The sequence below is a fragment of the Carcharhinus amblyrhynchos genome, chromosome 3, assembly GCF_965287045.1.
Source record: "Carcharhinus amblyrhynchos chromosome 3, sCarAmb.v2.hapA, whole genome shotgun sequence".
Lineage (NCBI taxonomy): Eukaryota > Metazoa > Chordata > Chondrichthyes > Carcharhiniformes > Carcharhinidae > Carcharhinus > Carcharhinus amblyrhynchos.
The window spans coordinates 115,315,590-115,326,644 of NC_137326.1; positions in this window are offsets into that span (position 1 = coordinate 115,315,590).

Below are 11,055 nucleotides of genomic sequence, written 5' to 3' on the forward strand. Positions count from 1 at the left end.
TGGTTATCAGTGACTCAATTTATGGACAGAATGAAACAAGTAAGCAAATCTGATATCTTAAGTATCTGTAATTATTCATTGACAGTAAATAACAAATTAAGATTTCCCCTGGGCATTAGATAAATTAGAATTGTGTTCTTTATATATTAGTGCACTTTTCAGTAAATTGTAATTTTAGCTGGTTAAACTTCAGTGCACCATAATTACATTGTATTTGAGTGGGAAAGGACATACACTTGACTGTGGGAAAATAAAAACTGTGGATTTCATAATATAGTAAGAAGTCTCACAACACCAGGTTAAAGTCCAACAGGCTTATTTGGTAGCAAAAGCCACGAGATTTTGGAGTGCTACTCCTTCATCAGATGACTGGTAGTTCTACTCACAAACAGCCTAGCCTGGGCTTGCAAATTCTCATTAACTGCTCTGTCTAGAGACAATACATATCTCTTTAATCTGTGCTTAACGTTCTCTCCACTCACATTGTCTGTACCTTTAAGACTTGATTACCTGTAAAGACTTGTATTCCAATCATTATTTTGTAAATTGAGTTTGTGTCTTTGTATGCCCTGTTTGTGAATAGAACTCCCGCTCACCTGACAAAGGGGCAGTGCTCCAAAAGCCAGTGGCTTTTGCTACCAAATAAACCTGTTGGACTTTAACCTGGTATTGTGAAACGTCTTAGTGTGTTTACCCCAGTCCAATGCCGGCATCTCCACATCATGATTTCATGACAACCCAGAGTTTACGGTCTGTGATAAAGCAAGGGTCCTTGCTACTGTCAATAAGGTCAATCTTGTTGAGAGATCCATCCATCTGTCTGGTAAGAATTTCGATTTCTCTATTACTGTGATTCTCTAAACTGGTTCCAGTGCAACTATATCCTTACATAAGTGACCAAAACTGTACAGTTGTAGCACATTAACCCTACTTTTATTTACTCTCTGCCAAAAATGCTGACATCCCATTTGTCAACAACCCAGTTCCACCTGACCGAACAAGAAGACTTTTCTGTGGTTTCTAGTGCGGTGTGGGAATGGGAGTGCTGAAATTCAACCATTGTGGTTAATTGCGGTGTTCTTTACTGAGTAATTCCAAACATGGAGCTGGAGCGACTACATCAGGCTATTGAAGCAGACCGTCACATTAGAGGATTTTCATAGCTGCCCAACCAGGAAATAAAGGGCAGTAAAATAAAATCACTTTCACAACTCTACTCAGCGCAAATTAAAAATTGGGTTTAATACGTGGGGTGAAGGTAGAAGCTAAAACATCCTACATTTTCACATTCATGATGTGAGGAAAAACTTGTTTTACCCAAAGGGTAATGACAGTCTGGCATACACTGCCTGGAAGGGCGGTGGAAACAGGATGTGTCACATCCTTTAAAAATTATCTGGATTGAGCACTTGGCACATCATAACATTCAGTGCTTTGGCCCAAGTGCTGGCAAATGGGATTAGTTGGGAGTTCAGGTGTTTCTGATTTGTTAGTACAGACTCGATGGACCAAAGGGCCTCTTGGGCACTGTATGGTTCTATGATTTTAAAAAGTTTCAAGATAAGAAATTGGAGCTCAAATGGGCCAGTTTGCACTTTAAGCTTCTATCATTCAATATTTGATCAGACTGGGGTTTTAACTCCACTTTCTTGCCTGCTTCCATCATCCCAACATACAAATATATGTATGAGTTAGGAGAAGTAAACCAATCAGTCTCACAAGCCTGCTTTGCCATTCAATAAAATAATGGCTGATCCAAATTCACATTCCTACCTACCTCTGATAACATCTTGCCTCCTTGTATATCAAGTATCTATCTACTTCTGCCTGAAGGATATTTATTGTTAATAGACAAAAATTCAGATTCTTCTTGAGTGCTGGCTTTGGCAAAAAAGAACTGACATGAAGTTCTCCAGCTGCATGGCTGACTTTTCTCACCAGATTCTGCAGCACTCAGAATAAAAAAAATCTACAGGCATCTCTGACACGTCATGATGGCGGGGCAGGGCCTGCTACAGCCAGCAACAAATGGGGGCCCCCGACTCCATTAAAAAAGAACTGTCCCCACCCCACATGATACAGAGAACCTCTCCCATGTGCTGGGGTGCCAGGGGACACTGCCAGAGGACTGCACTGGTTATGCTTACCTTTCCACCCTTGCCAGCAGAGGCGGACTTACAGTTTGTCCCACCCACCCCTTCCGTGGTCACCTTCATTTCTTCCACCCCCCACCGACTCTCCCTCCCTGCAAGTCTGCAACCCTGACTAACCCCCTCCCACACTCTCCTCCCCCAACACTCTCACATTCCCCCCATACCCCACCTCTTCACAATCTCCCTTCTCCCCTTGCACTCTCCCACTCTCACAACCTCACTCACCTCACTCACCAGGGGTCTTCAAGGCAGCCTTCCACCTCACTCATTATCTCCTCATGGCTAAGGCTTGATTCGGGAGTTCACATCTTGTGCCTCGTTGTTGCTGACCTGCGCTGATCAAGCTGCAAACCTGCTTGCCTCACTTGCTTCACTCAGCAACTGTCCTCAACCTCATGGTGGCTTTCGGTGCCTCACCGTTGCTGGCTTGCCCTCAGCCCTGACTGGAGTTGCTTGCTTGCCTCGCCTACTAACCTCGCTCGGCAGCTTACCTCACTTCATGGTGTCTTTCGGCACCTCGTGTCTCACTGTTGCTGGCCTTTCCTGGGTCGAATTGCAAATCTACTCAACTTTTGCAAAATTGATTAAATCCCAACAATCTCTGCCTCTCCCTCCCTGCCTAGTTGCATCTCTTTCTTCCTCAGACATGCCTCAAGTTAACCATTCATAGAATTTGGACCAGTTTTTTCCCGTTCTTTCAGACACCGACTCTGATTTCACTCTATATTGTCTGCTGATAGGCTTATTTGTATCTGTTGATACAGAGTAATCAGTCTTTGATTGGATGGCCATTACACTGGCCCGAGCAAGGCCCCCCAATTGATCAAGGCCTTGACGCCTAGGCACAGTGTGTTTCATTGTAAATCTATCTCTACTTAGCGATTTCCCTTCAACTGCTTCTGTTTTTAAATACCTGCTGTAAACTATGCTGAATTAATGTCATGCCCTTGAGGGGGGATTTCTAAGTGTGGGAGAGCACATGGCAAGGAAGCCCTTTAATTATATTATAATTTACTAAAATGTATTGAAATGAGGTTCCTGCTTTTTCTGGACAGAAACCTTGTGATGTCTCCAGCAAGGGATGCAAAAATTGGAAAACGAGATCTCATGGACGAGAATCTCGTTTTTCAACCTCCTGATATTTTGCACCCACATTGCCGTTTGTGGTCTCCCCAAACACAGGCACAAAATCACCTCCCTTGCCTCAGCACCTTTTGAGGAAGGGAATGCCAATATCTCATGACCCTCCGAGGAAAAAAAACTCATCTCCACCTTAAATGGGCTTTTTTAAACACTGTTTTTCAACAGTGACCCCTAGTTCTATATTCTCACACAAGAGGAAATATCCTTTCCACATTGACTTTGTCAAGTCCCCTCAGAATCTTATGTGTTTCAATCAAGTGACCTCATACTCCTCTAAACAGTGAATATAAGCCTAGCCTGCCAAATCTTTCCTCGTAAGACAACCTATCCATCCCATGTTCCCAATGCACACTCATCTCCCGCCGTATATCCGGTGCTGTCTGATTTGTGCTGGAAACTAACAGGATCACCAGGTAAGTTATTTTAATGTAATTTAAATGAAATTTAAATGTAATTAGTGGGCCCAGGACTGAATTGACTGGGCCCGCTAGTATCTCCCACCCTGCTAGGAGTGTTTCATTCCAGCAGGGTTCAAACTAGCTCCACACTTTGGGGTACTAGTGTGATGACCCCACTGAAGTGAAGGCGGTGAAATCGGGATCCCCCAAGGGGTCAGGCAGCAGAGGATGATGCCACTGGCAGTGCCAGTCTGTGGCCCCTCACACCTTGGCACTGCCCATCAGGCCTAGGGCAGTTCCAAGAGGGCGGGACCTACTGGGGGGGTGGGACGATTGGGCAGGACCTGCTGGGGGCAGGGCCTAGGGACTATTGGTGGGGTAGGGGATCCTGTTGCCATTCTGCCATTGCAATCGATGGGGGTTGGAGGGAGGCCCACAATTGAGGCTGGCTGGCGGGGGGTTGGGGGGGGGGGGGGCGGTCGGGGGTCTGCCGGGGAGTGTCTGGGATTGGGATCTGCCGAGGGTGGGAGGAACCGTCACTGCTGGGTGGTGGAGGGGGGGTGGGACGGGGTGCTGGAGATCGGGCAGATTGAGATGGGGGGTTTCCGGAGCTGGCCTGCATATGGGCAGGGCTGTGATCGGGCTGTGGGAGGTTTAGGGGGCAGCACTGTGGGGTTCCTGGGCTGGCCAGTGATTAATGTCGTATTTCTCAGATTTAACAGCACATCATTTGGATAGAAGAAGAGAGATTGAATCCCATAGACGTTGAATTCCAATTTTGTTTCTACAGTTATATCAACTGCTTCTATGGCAACAACTTCTGTTGGAACATCTGCACCTGTACCACCAGCCTTTACGTCCATATCAAGAGCAACGACTGCAGAGAATCGCACTCAACCAATAACAACTGAATTCATATCAACCTCATCAACAATACAGAGCAGTTTCCCGACAACAGCAGTTATTATTAAGCAAGGTACATTATCAGACATTTTACACTTCATGTGCTGGGAGGAAAACAACAGTGGGGTGTTTTTAAATAGAAGTGCTAAAGCAATTATGTATCTTTAGTGCACATTTATGTGGAGATTTTGTAAGCATGTATGACAACATTGGTTTGAGAGAACATTATTGTTGAACCACCAGTATGATATGTAGAATTGTTCTCAAGTTTGAAGCTCCAGCTGAATGAGAAAAGGTAGCACAACACGTGCACTAATTAAAGTGTTGAACACCAATCCTCTGTTTGTTCAAGCATTCATATCAAATATTACAACAACAACAAAAATATCTTCCACCGAACTATCAACAGTTGCACCATAGGCCTCTTCAACACCAGTGCCTCAAACAACTACATAGAACTGCACTCAATCGTTGACAACTTCATCAGCTGCTGGCAGTTGCACAGTAACAGGTAGCTGTGAACATCAAACATCAAAACATATCTGTCTATCTCTTTCTTTTGGTGTTGAAAATAATGCAACTTATGTAAGGTACTGTTTAGTTGGGTTGTTGCTCTCTATGGTGTATACTACTTAAGCCCCATTAAATCATCTTGCTGAAGCATTATACATTATGCCAGTAGCATTACTGAACTACATATATATTTGCAATAGAGAGTGCAAGCTTGGAGAAGAAACCATTTACCTTGCTAGTCCCCCTGACACCAAGGGGATATTTAGCATGGCCAATTTACCTAATCTGCACATTTTTGGACTGTGGGAGGATGGTAGCAGAGGAATATGCTCCACTTTGCTTGTTATGAGCTATTTTTGAAGGACCATTGGGATTCTACACAAGTAGCAATGGCTGTTTGCATCTTTCTTTCATCTCAAAATACGTGTGGAATAACTAATTATATTGCAATGGTTAGCCATGGACATTGTCCTTACATGTTGCTAGCTAGCTTTATACTGCTGACCTAAGTTCTAGGTCAGGTGATTTCTTAGTGTTCAGGTTAACCATCAATGTACTGGATCCTTCTACTAGCGGCATGGTGGCACAATGGTTAGCACTGCTGCCTCACAGTTTAAGGAGACCCGGATTCAATTTCTGGTTTGGGTCACTCTGTGTGGAGTTTGCATATTCTCCCCATGTCTGTGGGGTTTCCTCCCACAATCCAAAGATGTGCAGATTAGGTGAATTAGCAACGCTAAATTTCCCCTTGGTCTCAAGGGACTAACAAGGTAAATACATGGGGTTAAGAGTATAGGGCATCCGTGGAATTGTTGTTGGTACAGACTTCATGGGCCAATGGCCTCCTTCTGCACTGCAGGGATTCTATGAATTCAGTGCAGCATCACAGAGGCAAATTACATATCCTAATGTGCATCTGAACGGATAAAATTCAACATTTGTCCTCAACCAAATTTTCTGAATTATTTATTGCATTCACGTGACCATGTTTGCATTTAAGTAGAAGGCTCTCTTTCATTGATACTGCTTTCACCCCAGTCTGTTTGCAGCACACACATGTTTGATGACTCACCATGCTCTGATCCTAACTCTATGCTAGCCTGTAAAATATATGCAGTGCTAGTGTCTCAAGTGTAAGCTTGAAAGGAGGAACTCAGAAGAGTGTTAGGAAATGGGGGTCAGGTAAGAAGATGAAAGTTCATTGTCACAGAATCAGCAGCTTACTCATCATGCAAGACAACAGGATGAAGGTGTGCTTGGAGTTAACACAAGGCATACACTCGGCAGTTGTTTTCACCCTCAATGCTGGCCCCAATGAAAACTATCTCCTCCATGGGGCTACAGGGATGTAATCATTGCTGCTGTCCTTTCCTTGATTTCTTCTTTTCTTGGATTTTGGATGTGGATTTTGATTTCCAGCTGCCACCATGTTTTGTTGGGTTGTGGCTGGATTTCTCCAGCAGCAACTACAGGTGAGTAAAATCAAGTACAATTATGGATAGCACGGTGGCACAGTGGCACTGGGGTCCTCAACCTCACCTACTCTGTGTCCTTCAATTGTGTGCCAGAAGAAGTATAATAATCTAATCCAGGTGCTCAAAGTCAGTAAATTATTTTGCACATGACATCTCCAATCCACCACAACACCAGTCTCTCATACTGCACAATGCATTAAGAACAACAGCACTCCATGGCATTCCGTACTCATGTATTACATCTAGATATTCCACCTTACCTTCTCAGACCAACCAATACTGCCGGCCTCCCACTCACCTTTCATTGCTTCCTCAAATCTACAGCTATTCAGCTAAAACAGGGACATTATGCAAACACTGTGCTACACAATTACTGATATTCTGCCTCTCTTTTTTATAAGACAAAGTGAGGAACATATGAGCTTGGTGTGGTAAGTGACAAATAACATTTTAGGGGCAATTAGGAATGGAAAATACATGGTAGCCAGTGAAGTCCATAAACAAGTGTCATTTCAAATCACAATTTCCAGCTGAAGAAAGTCTACTTACAGTGCTGACATTTAATGCAATGAATCCCCACCATAAATATCTTTGGGGTCACCAATGATATATATAAGGAACATTTTGCCTACAACTTGGTTCAATCATTAACCTTTCTTTCACATTATGTGTAGGACAACTCAAAGTTGTTCTAAGGCTTAACGTCGTAAGTGATGATGTGAATTTGTCTGACCAACAAATAAGAGAGCGATTTCTTCAATATATACAAGGTAGTGGATGAAGAGCTTCCATCCAGCAGGTATGTTATGGAAAATAAGTGTGAAATCTATAGATTCTGTGTTATTAACTGACTCTGCTACAACTGAATAACTGAGTGGTTTGTGAAAAAAATACTTTGCTTCATGTTATTTGTGAATGGCTTCCTACCTAAACGTAATGTACATCTCTTGCAATAACTAAGATCCACCACAACATTCAAGCGGAATATTTTCATTACAAAGGCACCATTTGGAGTTAATGGGAAATTATTGTTACAGAAGATGTCTTTTTTCCTTTATGTGTAATTTAACAGCAATTGTCATTGAAATAGAAGTAGCACAAAGAATTCCATTAAACCTAAACTGCTGATTATTAAACAGGAACTGTACTAGAAGTTGGTGCCTTCCAAATAGGGACACTTTATTCCAACAATCTTGGATATAATTACAGGATATAATTTGTTTAAACCATTGCCCTTTTTTATTTACACGATCCTGCATTGAAGGAAGTGCAGCATGCAATCACTAGAAATGAAGTGTGTCATCAAGCTTCAGTTTCATTTCTGCTTTACACACTGAGATCTGCGGTTGCTATCTTCAAGTTTTATATCCATGTTCCTTGTACTTAGTCTCAGTAAACAAACCCACACTTGTTTACTCAATCCCTTACAAGTGATTGGTTCTTCATAACACATACAATATAGTGTTCAATGATGGTGCCTTCTAAACAAAATGGTAAAACAGCTTGGCAGCCAGATTAAATACAGGTACGATATTGTGAACAGGTTTAGATCATGCTGCACAGCATGATTTGACCCTCAATGTTTTGGTGAGACTGCAATAGAGTCAAAGCTTCAATGAGTGTTGAGAACGTGCGCAAAAGTACTGAAGACACAGTACCCAGGTAGTGCTGAAATAGAGAGCGGATACCCTGGTGTGAATAGGAGCACGTCAAGAGAAACAGTACAGGATTAACTCAGTCAAGAAAGGCAAGTGATCGTGTTATGGGCTGGATCAATTGCATGTGTTAGACAACTAAAAGTCCTAAAAATCAGGTCACAGAAGGTTGTGATTACAATTGTTGGAGCTTTAGAGATGTGCATGAAAACGACTGCAGTAATTCATCCTGAATATTATAAGAGAAAGAATGTCAAAAAAATTGTTGAAATGTCTATGAGATAAAAAGCACTAGTATAGAAAATAGTAAGTTAATGACTGAAGTTAGAGTAAGGGAGAAAGTAATGGCATCTAAATCAGGGCAATTGTGCATGAATATCAAGGGGCAATGGTTAGATCCTCTCTTGTTGGTGATGGTCATTGTTAAGCACTTGTGTGTCATGAATGTTACGTGCACTTGTCAGCACAAGCCTGGATATTGTCCAGGCTCAGCTGCATTTGGACATGGACTGCTTCATGGAGGAGTCACGAATGATACTAAAGATTGTGCAGTCATCAGTGAACATAAGAACATCACATAAGAAATAGGAGCAGGAGTAGGCCATCTAGCCCCTCGAGCCTGCCCCGCCATTCAATAAGATCATGGCTGATCTGAAGTGGATCAGTCCCACTTTCCCGCTTTCTCCCCATAACCCTTAATTCCCTTGCCAACTAAAAACCTATCTACCCGCGTCTTAAATATATTTAGCGAGGCAGCCTCCACCACTTCAACGGGCAGAGAATTCCAGAGATTCGCCACCCTTTGAGTGAATAAGTTCCTCCTCAACTCTGTTCTAAACTGCTCCCCCCCCTCCGTTATCTTAAGGCTGTGCCCTCTAATCCTGCTGTCCCTTCTGAGCGGGAAGAACCTATCCACCTCTACCCTATCCATCCCCTTCATTATCTTATATGTCTCAATAAGATTCCCCCTCATCCTTCTAAACTCTAACGAGTACAAGCCCAGTCTATTCAGCCTCTCTTCATAGCTCAACCCCCTCAACATCCCCATTTCTGACCTTACAAAGGAAGGAAGGTCATAAATAAAGCAATTTCTGGATCATTGGGACCTCTTTTGGGACAGGCGTGACTTGTATAAAAAGGACGGGTTGCACTTGAATCCCAGGGGGACCAATATCCTGGCTGGGAGGTTTGCTAAGGCTACTGGGGAGAGTTTAAACTAGAATGGTTGGGGGGATGGTAATCAAAGTGAAGTGACTGGGAGAGAGGAGGTTAGCTCACAAATAGAAAGAGCTTGTCGACAGTGTGAGAGGAAGGATAGATAAGTGATGGAGGAGGGGAGCGCTCAGACCAAAGGTTTGAGATGTGTCTATTTTAATGCAAGGAGTGTTGTGAACAAAGTGGATGAGCTTAGAGTGTGGATTGCTACTTGGAAATGTGATGTGGTGACCATTACAGAGACTTGGATGACTCAGGGACAGGACTGGATACTTCAAGTGCCGGGTTTCAAATGTTTCAGAAGGGACAGGGAGGGAGGAAAAAGAGGTGGGAGACTGGCACTGTTGATCAGAGATAGTGTCATGGCTGTAGAAAAGGTAGACGCCATGGAGGGATTGTCTACGGAGTCTCTGTGGGTGGAGGTTCGGAACAGGAAGAAAACTGGGTGTTTTCTATAGACCGCCCAATAATAACAGGGAGGCTGAGGAGCAGATAGGGAAACAGATCCTGGAAAGATGTAATAATAACAGAGTTGTCATGATGGGAGATTTTAATTTCCCAAATGTCGATTGGAATCTCCCTAAGGCAAGGTGTTTGGATGGGGAGGAGTTTGTTAGGTGTGTTCAGGAAGGTTTCCTGACGCAATATGTGGATAAGCCTTGATTTGGTATTGGGAAATGAACCTGGGCAGGTGTCTGATCCCCTAGTGGGAGAGCATTTTGGGGATAGTGATCATAACTCTATCTCCTTTACATTGGCATTGGCGAGAGATAGGATCAGACAAACTAGGACAGTGTTTAATTGGAGTAAGGGGAATTATGAGAATATCAGGCAGGAAATTAGAGGCATAAATTGGAAAGAGGTTTTCTCAGGGAAATGTGGCAAATTTTCAAGGAATATTTGTCTGGAGTTCTGTACAGCAACGTTCCAATGAGACAGGGAAGTTATGGTAGGCTAAAGGAACCATGGTGCCATGAAAGCTGTAATGAATTTAGTCAAGAAGAAAAGAAAAGCTTACAAAAGGTTCAGTGAGCTAAGTAATGCTAGAGATCTAGAAGAGTATACAGCTAGTAGGAGGGAACCTAAGAAGAAAGGAGGAGACAGCGGGTAGTAGTGGAAGGCTCCTTTTCCAATCGGAGGTCTGTCACCAGTGGTGTGCCGCAGGGCTCGGTACTAGGACCTCTTCTATTTGTAGTACATATTAATGACTTGGAAGAGGGGGTAGGTGGTGTGATCAGCAAATTTGCTGATGACACTAAGATGGTTGGATTGGCGGGTACTGAGGAGCAGTGCCTGGCAATACAACAGGACATAGACAGGCTGGTAGATTGGGCAGATAGATGGCAAATGGAATTTAATCCGGAGAAATGCGAGGTGATGCACTTTGGCCGGAATAATGTGGAGGGGAGTTATACGATAAAAGGTAGAACTATCCGGAGTATAGATACGCAGAGAGACCTGGGGGTGCAAGTGCACAAGTCCCTGAAGGTGTCGGTGCAGGTGCAGAATGTGATGAGGAAAGCGTATGGTATGTTAGCCTTCATAGGAAGGGGTATAGAATATAAGAGTAGGAGTCTGATGTTGCAGTTGTATAGAACGT